Genomic DNA, 10,279 nt, shown 5'->3' with positions numbered 1-10,279 from the left:
ACACACACACACACACACACACACACACACACACACACACACACACACACACACACACACACACACACACTAACACAGGGGCGAGCAAGAGGTGAGTCCAGTCCAACGGATACACAAGTCAAAATGATGGAGAATATGCTGGGTGACATGAGTTGGCATCTACCTACCAACGCTGGTGGTGCTGGTGACTGAGATAAAGGTAAAGAAGGGAAGCGACAACGTCCTGTTTACAGTTGTTAGGGACATTTAGGGGGGGTTTAGGGAGGTCTGCAAGAACTAATTCTGGGTCTATGTAATAAGACCATGCAGGCACGCATTCACGCACGCACGCTCGCACGCACGCAGGCATGCACACACGCGCACACGCGCACACGCACACACACACACACACACACTCACAAGCAATGGACCACCGGTGAGATGTTGGCCTAATATTATCAAATGGATTCAATTAATATAATCTGATTTCCTCTCAAGTGCCGCTCTCCTAATTAAGTATAGGGGGGGGGGAAACGCTGGGCGGGGACTGCTGACTGCTTAGTATAGCACGGCACTAACTTTTATTTTGTGTGTGTGTGTGTGTGTGTGTGTGTGTGTGTGTGTGTGTGCGTGGATGTGAGTGTGAGTCTTTGTGAGTCTCCAAATGTCCGTACGGCCTTCATTGCGTAATGTGGTAAATGCGTCCTCATGTTTCGAATTATTACCAGTATGTATGTGTGTGAATGTGTGTATCGTCGAAGGGTGTTGATACGTACAAGTGTGTTTGTGTGCATCACCACACATAGACACACACACACACACACACACACACACACACACACACACACACACACACACACACACACACACACACACACACACACACACACACACACACACACTTCTTCAGGAGTTACATTAATAGGAGCAGTACAGATGAAGCAATATCTGGAGGCTGGTGTAATTAGGGCCAATTCAATTGGACTCTGATACTTCATTATACACCTGCCAACAACACCAGCGATTGATGGCCATATTTTCCCTCTCCATTTCGTTTTCCCGCTCATTAATGGAGTGGAATTAATGAAAATGGCTCAGAGTGGCCTCGCTTGCTGCTGGAGGACAGCTTTAGTGCCGCACACGGCTGCGTGTGTGCATACGAGTGTGTGTGTGTGTGTGTGTGTGTGTGTGTGTGTGTGTGTGTGTGTGTGTGTGATGTCTGTGTGTGTTTATGGGGATATTTGTGAACTTTTTACCCCGGGGGTCTTAGTCCCACACTGTTTAATGATATGGAAAGCTTACCATGTCATGTGTATACCTAATCATGCACATACACGTATACATACTTTCACCCACTCCCACCCCTGGACGCAGATTCACATCCACGCAGACAGATAAATAGAGGTGCGTGGGGGAGCTGGCTGGCCGTGTGCGCACACTCGCACGCTCGCACACTCCTGCGCTGTCTGTTGCGGTGAAATATTTGTTTTTTTGAGCGACCGGGCAGTATTTAATCTTGTGCGAATGTGCTCTTTTATTTGCCCGCTGCAGATTTACTCTCCCTCCGCTGAGGGTAATTGACAAGTCATTTGAGAGGAATAGGAAAGAGAAATGTGCAGCCCAGTCCAGCAATAACATGTCTGCTCACTGACTGAGGGCAAGAGAATGAGAGTGGGAGAGAGTCCTGACAAAGGGTAGTAAGAAAAGAAGAGTTTCTTACCAATATATGTGTCTTGGCTTTGATTGTGTGTTGTGTCTGTGCAGGAATCAAGTGTGTACACTTTCATGTACAAAGAAGTATGAGTTAGTGCATTGTTGTAAAATCGCTCAGACAGATGACGTATTTCTGTGAAGGCGTCCCATAGTCTTTTCAACAGGTTAATATTGGTCCTTGCGGTCCCCAAAACATGTCTTTGCAATTTTCTTCTGAAAATACCACTCAGATGATGCGTTCGAGCCATTATAACATGCCTCAAAACCCCTGGTGTTCCTTACGCTCCGTTTCAGTGTGTGTGTGTCGCTTTAAATGAAAAATGCTGCTGCTCCCCCGCCCACTCCGGCATTATTTGCCCCAGTTCTGTGAGCCCGTTGTATGAAGTACGGCAACATTCACTTATTTCACCTTAGCAGTCCAGTTAAGTCTATTTCTTCACAAATTTGAGGCGAGAAATAAGACATCCAGTTGCTGAATCTTCACTCATATTAGTTCTACAAGACGTGATTCAAAAGTTAGTTCCGGCGCAGCCTCCCATCAACGTTACAGAAAATACGATTTATTGTTTGAAATACTTACATTTCCCTCGTCTGCAGTTTTAGCACACAACAGAGCACTTCCCGCGCTCAGCTCTTAGCTTTGACGCTAGAGGGTCCGGTGGCGCTTCAGCCACGGGTGGAGTTACTCAGATGGGGGGCGGTTCTAATACCACTGAGTCTCAATGTGATGAAGGACTGAGGCTTGTTGAAACACAGGCTTTCCGAAATATGTGGTCACAAAAAGCTTACCGGGCGGTTTTATTTCACGGTTTGTGTAGGTGAACAAGCACTGAAAAGGTGCGTTATTCAACAAACAAACACACTGCTCGATTACTAGAATTCTCTTTTTCTAAATTGTTTCACTTTATTTTTTCTTTTAGAGCTGTAAGTATGATACCATTAACAAAATAACATTTGTTACAACTGTTACCAAGACATACAGGGGTTCCTGGAACCCTGAGAATAAGGACAAGATGGGATGGGGGTATATGCTCTCGTTACCCCTCTCCTCCCGAGAGACAGACCCAATCAATAGGCAGGACTCGGTGGATTGCCAGATCAAATTGGTGGCCTTTGCAGGTTGCCAGAGTCAGGGATTTTATGCCCCCCCCTTTATTTTTAACTGGGAGGAGAAAGTGCTGAGCTGTCTCACCGCATCATACCACCCACCCACCGACCAGCCCACCACATGAGAGCTCTTATCAGATTACACACACACACACACACACACACACACACACACACACACACACACACACACACACACACACACACACACACACACACACACACACTGTCTGTGGATGTGGGATGGGTGGGTGGGTTTGCTGTGGGGATGGTATGGAAGTTTGGTGGTGGGGGGGGGGGGGACTAGAAGTGCGAGAGGGGTTGTTGAGATAAGTGGATTGTCTTGACGCCACCCCCCCCTCCCCGCATCACTTTGGTGGAGAGATTTCTGCGGGCAACAAAGTTTCAGTGTTTCCTATCCCCAAATCCAACGGTGCGACACATCTCCATTACCAAATTCTGACAGCTTGCACTGTTTTAATGCGAGCCAATACTCCACAATACTTATGCACCACACACAGAGAGCGCAACTCACCAGAGCGGCAACAGTCAGACTGCGTAGCAATCATCTTAATTCCTAATTGTCCCTGATTAATCTATGCAAATGAAGGTTAATCGAGACCCGTTGGAACTGTTTGGGGAGGAGGAGGTTTCCCTCACGAGAAACAGCTCTATCAATTAACATCAATATTTGTACCCCCACCCCGCCCCCACCCCGTTATTCAATTTGCACCTCGTTCACTGTGTTAATGGACAACAATTAGCAGTAATTAACGGGAGGCCTGGACGGAAGGTGGAGAGGAGGAGAAAAAGAGAGAGAGAGTGTGGTGGTGGCGGTGGGGTTCTGACTTAATGGTTGTGATGGCGGGGAGTGGTTTTTGCGCCAACTGCAGGTGGGGAGAGCCAGCACTGGCAACCGGAAGGGGACGCAGCTGCAGAATATTGAGGTGATTCAGCAGAGTGTTTAAAAGTGCTGTGTTTCCACCTCATTCTTTCTCTCCTGACAGTGAGTGCCGGGTCCCACTCCAATGCCGGTGATGTGCTGGTGTCGTATTTTACATCTTGTACTTTGATTTAGCAGCATGAAACGACTGCTGATTTGGTTTTGATAAAAAAAATTCCACACATTAAAGACTGTTTGTATTGCACACCTGTCTCCCGGTCCATCACAGGATCTGGTGGACAGCACACAGGTGGGGAGGTGAATCCCAGCTGGGCCACCAATCGATGTGCTCCGGATGACGGAGGCCAATGACCCCGAGGCATACCTTGCCACCTTTGAGGCACAGCAGAGCCATGGAGGGGGCGAGAAACAGCTTTCCAGCAGCTTCACGTACGGATTACCACAGCAGTAGGCGGGCCATCCTGGACCGGTTGCGGCACACCCAGGAGGACCATCGACACCGGTTCAGGGGGCTCACCACCTCTGGGGTGAGGCCGCTGGCCGCCTCTTCTCACTCATGCAGCAGCTGCTGGATGGCTCCAGCCCGAGTACCCCTCTGCTGAGGAGGTGGTGAAGGGAGGTGGTGGCGCATTTAGTCACCATCCACCCTTGCGACACAGCGGGCTGGGTTCAGTGCCACTGGCCCACCAGCCGGGAGGTCACCGTTGCCCTGGCGGAAAACGTCCTGTCCCTCCCTCCCCTGTGCTAGCAGGAAGATGAACCCCAGCCGCCACCCGTGTCCAGGCCCACATCGACTCCAAGGAAGAGCCACTCAGGGACACCTCCACGCAAACACACAATTTTATTCCCCCATTCATTTCCCTAAACCAGCCCATGCCACGATCCCTCTCCCCCTTCTCACCACAGGGCCCAGCCTCAGCATCCCCTGCTTCAGGTCCCCTCAGATGCCAGGACAGGGGTGTTGGCGTTGCCGTCGACCTGGGCACCGCCACAAGGAATGTCCACTGATAGAGGTGGGTCAAGTTATCCAGGTCGTCTGAAAACCAGCCCCCACTCCTAGTCCAGAAGGGAGGTATAGTATTCGGGTAAGGGTACAAGGGGGTACACACCAGGCTCTTTTGGATTCAGGCTGTACACAGTCCCTGATCCACCAGTGCTTGGTTCGGCACAGAGCCCTCATGGAGGGATTGTGGGTGGAGAAAAGGTGTCTGCATGGGGATATTCACAAGTATACAGTAGTGCCCTTGTAATTAGGGACTGATTGGCCAGGGTTTAATAGGCTAGTTAGGGAGGTAGTGGGGGCGTGTTCCAGAGTCTAAGGAAAAAAACGGCCTCCTCCACTTCGGACCATTTGTACCAGTTTCTTACACTTTCGTTTGGGTTGTTTGGGGCCCCAGCCGCTTTCCAGCACCTCATGGACCCACGTATACCTGGCTGCAGCCTGCAAACGCTTTCAACGTTGAACGTTTAACATAATTTGAACCCAACATAATTTGATTGGTTTAACTGTGGGGTTAAGCGCCAATTTCATTGGTTTGGCCTTGAGTTTGGGCGAGGTTAAACAACACGGGGAACTGCTCCTCTGTAAACTCTGCTCCTCTGTTTTGTATTTTAAACATAAGGATCACTTTGAACAAGTTAAACATCATAATAGAGGCGTACATAGACGACATTTCCTGTATCTGTTCAACCAACAAAATTATCTGTCTTTGCAATTCTGATAGAAAACTGGAAGTGGGTGTGGTTTATACTGGAAGTAACATTAAATGAGGCAGATGTTGTATTTTCTAACCTAATATTCACTGGCAAAGCAATTTTTTATGCCTTCAAAGGATTCATTTAATATTGGCAGATTATTAATTATGAAATATATTTCCACATCCTCATACTGTAAATTTCATCTCTCTTTTCTCTCATCAGCACTCTCTCCTGCTCAGGTCTCTCTCTCTCTCTCTTGCTCTCTCTATCTCCTCCCCTCTCTCTTTCTTGCACTCAATTTTTTTTCCATGAAACACACACACACACACACACACGCACACGCACGCACGCACGCACACACACACACACACACACACACACACACACACACACACACACACACACACACACACACATACACACGCTGATGCACAGACATGGCAATCATGGCTTTTTTTTTTGAATAATAACAAGCAACTTAGAGCAACTGGTAGAACAAATATCTGTTTCCATTGCATTATTTGTGCATTATAGCGTATTCAAATTTGGGTACATCCCTTATCCATTATATACACCTCATAATATGAGCATGGTGTCTCTACTAGTTACTAGCTACTCTACTCTTCCACAGGGTTCCAGTGATTGGAAGCAACGTAGACCCTTGTTACAAGACTATTGACGGGGACTCCCCATTGTTCCGATGGCCCATAATTCCCGAAACACCAAATGTCCAATGGGACATTTTTTCGGACTCATGGGTTTCAGAATAATGAGCCGTCGGAACATTGGCATGACACCTGGAACGTAACTAAAGTATATTTACTCTAGTACTGTACTTAAGTACACATTTGAGGTTCTTGTACTTTACTGGAGTATTTCCATTTTATGCAACTTTATACCTCTACTCCACTACATACAAAGGGAAATATTATACTTTTGTCTCCACTACATTTATTTGACAGCTCTAGTTGCAAGTTACTTCTCAGATTATAATTTTTCATACCGTTCCTGTCCAGTGAAAATGATGTATCTCCACATTTGGTGATTTTGAATGTTTGTGATAAACTGAAGGATTAAGTGTTTCTTTATGGGTTGAGAAAATTCCCCTCCTGATTAAGCTGATTAACTATTAAAAAAACCCCTTTGATTAGCTGGAAAATGCATTGTCACAAAGCTGAAACTGTGACACTCAACGCTCACAGCTAGCATCCAATCACAATCGACGTTTAACACGGACAAAATCAGACAGTTAAACCAATCAAACCACGGAGAGTGGGATTAAACGTTCAACGTTGAACCCCGTCGCTGGGTGCTGCACCCGCATGCAGCTGGTGCTGCACCCTCATGCAGCATACGCTGCTGTGTACCTGGATGATGTTATCATCCATCGTCATACCTGGGAGCAGCATATGCGGCCAGTGGGGGTGGTCCTGGAGTTCTTGAGGTGGGCCGGGGTGACAGCCAACCCAAAGAAGTGTGCGGTTGGACGGAGGCAGGACGGAGCGAGGTACCACTTGGGCGGGAGACAGGTACATCCTCAGATAGACAAGGCAGCGGCAATTGTGGCATGCCCAAGGCCAGGACAAAAAAACAGGTCAGGAGATTTTTGGGGATGGCAGGCTATTACAGGCGCTCTATTTAGAACTTTTCAGCGCTGACGGTTCCCAAACAGACTAGAGTTTCCTTTAGAAACAAATGGTGCAGGTCAACGTGTCCTGGAAGATTTCAATTTCCCAGACAAATGGGAAAGATTCGGGTCAAATATTATCTGTGTCTAATGAGCTTAAAAACAACTGATAATCAGGCTATATAGAGAATGACATCATCAAGGCATGTAGATGTATACAATTTTTTTTTTGAATATTCAAAATAAGTTAATGTCTCGCCAGTAATTGCTACTTTAAAAATTAATTAATTACTATTACGAATATTACGACTTGAAATCAAAAATACGCTAAAATACGATTTTGATCAAACCAAAAACAAAATAAATACTGCGAGTAGGTCTAAACAAAAATTTAAGTTTGAGAGGGTTAAACTGGCTTTCTGTGGAGAGCCATTGCCCATACACCTAATTTTTCTCTCACTTTTGTCCTGCAGACAGACCCCTGGTTGGAGGGGTTGGTCGTTGGAGCTTTTTGACCCAGGAGGTGGACGGGGCCGAACGCGCGGTGCTGTACATCAGCAGGAAGCTCTCCCAGCAGGAGACAAAGTACAGCACCGTGGAGAAGGAGTGCCTGGTGGTGAAGTGGGCAATCAGCGCTCTACGGTATCACCTCCTAGGGACGCCCGTTCACCCTCTATTCGGACCACGCCCCGCTCCAATGGCTTCACCGCATGAAAGATGCCAACGCTCAGATCACACGGTGGTATTTGGCTAAACAGCCTTTAAAGCAACACTATAAACATTTTTCTTACCCTAAAACAACAGCTTCGAAATAATTTGGATGGTACACTGACTTGTAATATGGAGAACAGCACCTCTATTATTCCCACCCACCCCGCCGAACGCCTTGCATTATGTAACTTTGGTGTTCAGGTACAAAAACGGAGGAAAAATACATTAAGCTTTAAGGCACTATGTCACATTTTTGATGTTGGCTTTGGTAATTACTTGCTAAGTTTTTTTGCCTGGTAAAATGTATAAAAAAAACAAACGATAAATTGTAAACTTGCCGGTGAAAAATTCTGATAATAATGGTCATACAAAACGTAGACAAGATGGGCAAGTGGTGCGCCTGACCCCACCTCAGCCGGCGCGTGCCAGCACTCACTTTCGTTGCGAGGTTCGTTTCACCCTTTGACTTGCACGTGTGAGCCGATCTGCCAGGCCGAGCACATCTGGTACCTACATGTGCTGATCCCTGCCCCCTGTCTCCCCGGGGCTTCCGGGAGAGCCGCGGACTGACTGCTCGCTGCGGCAGCGTGGTCTATGCAAGGGGTGGTGTGAAAGTGCAACTGCACTCAGAAACTGTAGGGGCGCCAGATCTCAAATACCAAAAGTTACATAGTGCTGCTTTAAATTCAAGGTGTTCCATAGGCCGGGGGCAAAGAAGGTGGTGGTTGACTTCCTCTATCACTCTGGGAGGGAGAGGGCATGGGGGTTAGCTGTCGGCTGGGCAGTGGGGGTATGTGGTAGTGGGGAATGGTTTTGGTGCCATCTAGGGAGAGCCAGCACTGGGGTCCGGAAGGGGACGAAGCTGCAGAAGATTGAGGTGATTAGCAGAGTGTTTAAAAGTGCTGTGCTGTGCTCACTCTCTCTCTCCGGACAGTGATGCCGGGGTCCCACTCCAATGCCGGTGACGTGCTGGAGTCGTCTTTTACTTTGATTTAGCAGCCTGAAAAGACTGCACACATTAAGGTCTGTGCATATTGCAGACCTGGCTCCCGGTCCGATCACTTCACCCAAAAGGATAGTTCTAATCGGATGCAAAATATCGCGTGGGTTTGAATGAAAGATGTATCGCGGACGTAAACAGCCTTTCACTGCAGTTCCAATTGTGTTGCCCCCCACACACACACACACACACACACAAGAGGCCCTTCACCCCTTTTATCTGACAGGTGAGTGAAGCCCGGGGTAAACACTGGGGTAATTACTGAGGTGACTCTCATAACCGCAAGAAAAATGTGGTGAAAAAAAACAAACCCGAGCCCCCATCCCCCTCGCCGCAAATGCATTTCAGACATGTGTAACCTTAACAAAATGACAGCGTGGCCCTCTCCAGACATCTTGGCGTTGTGACCTGTGACCCTGTGACCCCTCCTCGCTACTGTACGCTGTCATCCTCGGCCGCGCTAACAAGCCGGCTTGTCTCGCTAACCTTTAACGGCTAGCGGAGGTGTCCGCGTGACGACCTTTAACGAACATGCTACCTGAGACCCCCGGTGCCCCCCACACACACACACACACACAGACCTCCATACCAGGGCTAGCGCTCTGCTTCCGCATCTCTTTCTTTACATCGTTTTTCCCTGTATTTCTTCTCTCTATTTCCTCCTTTCTGGTCAGTTTGTCTGTTGATTGGCAGCTGTCGTCTAGTCCCACTTCTCTATTTCTTCCGGCCACCCCTACACCCCTTCCAGCCCGCTCTCTCTCTCCCTGACGCCCACCCTCTCTCCTCCACTGGAACCGTTATAAATAAGTCCAAAGTGATGGAGAATTTATGAAGGCGCAAATGTGTCGGTAGGAGCCCATCATTCCACTGACACCGTCACCGTTACTCATGCTGGACAGCGCAGAGATTTAGAAAGAGGGAGATGGAAAACGGAGGGAGGGAAAAACAAGTTGTGCTCAAGAAAGACAGGGAAAAATATATAAATAATAAAGACTGAGAAAGAGGGAAATGGACTAAGAGAGAGAAAGAGAGAAGGAAAAGCAAGATAGAAAGATAAATAGATAGAGTGCACCCTGCCCCCTTGTCCCAGACTGACCCGCACCGTGTCATTAGACATTCTGCGCCGACGTCCATAATCCTAACCGGGGTATCATTAGTCTTCTCTGGGTCGCGAGGGGGGAGAGATTCCAAGGTCAAGTGCGCATTTTTGCCCAGCTGACGATGGAAATAAACAAAGACAAAGACAAACTGTGAAGGAGAGGAAAGGAGAGGGGGGGAAAAAAAAAGGGGGCGGAGGAGAGAGGAGAAATGAAAAAAGAGTGAATAAAGGGCCTGAGCTGCTTCTGATTCCAAAGCTCTTGTTTCATAAATTGGACACAGGTGAGAAAAAGCTAATGAGCGAGAGAAATGAAGGAGTCGGCTGCGTGAGAAGTCTGCGTTTGTTTTTGAGCGCACGTCTATGTGTCAGTCTGGATCAGTGCGTGTGCACGTGAGTGTACGTGGGCGTGTGCGTCCTGGAATCTGTTTGTGTGTTTGAGGT

Source organism: Zeus faber (assembly GCF_960531495.2).
Source record: "Zeus faber genome assembly, chromosome: 20".
Lineage (NCBI taxonomy): Eukaryota > Metazoa > Chordata > Actinopteri > Zeiformes > Zeidae > Zeus > Zeus faber.
The sequence above is the reverse complement of the archived record's forward strand: the minus strand, read 5'-3'. Positions refer to the sequence as shown.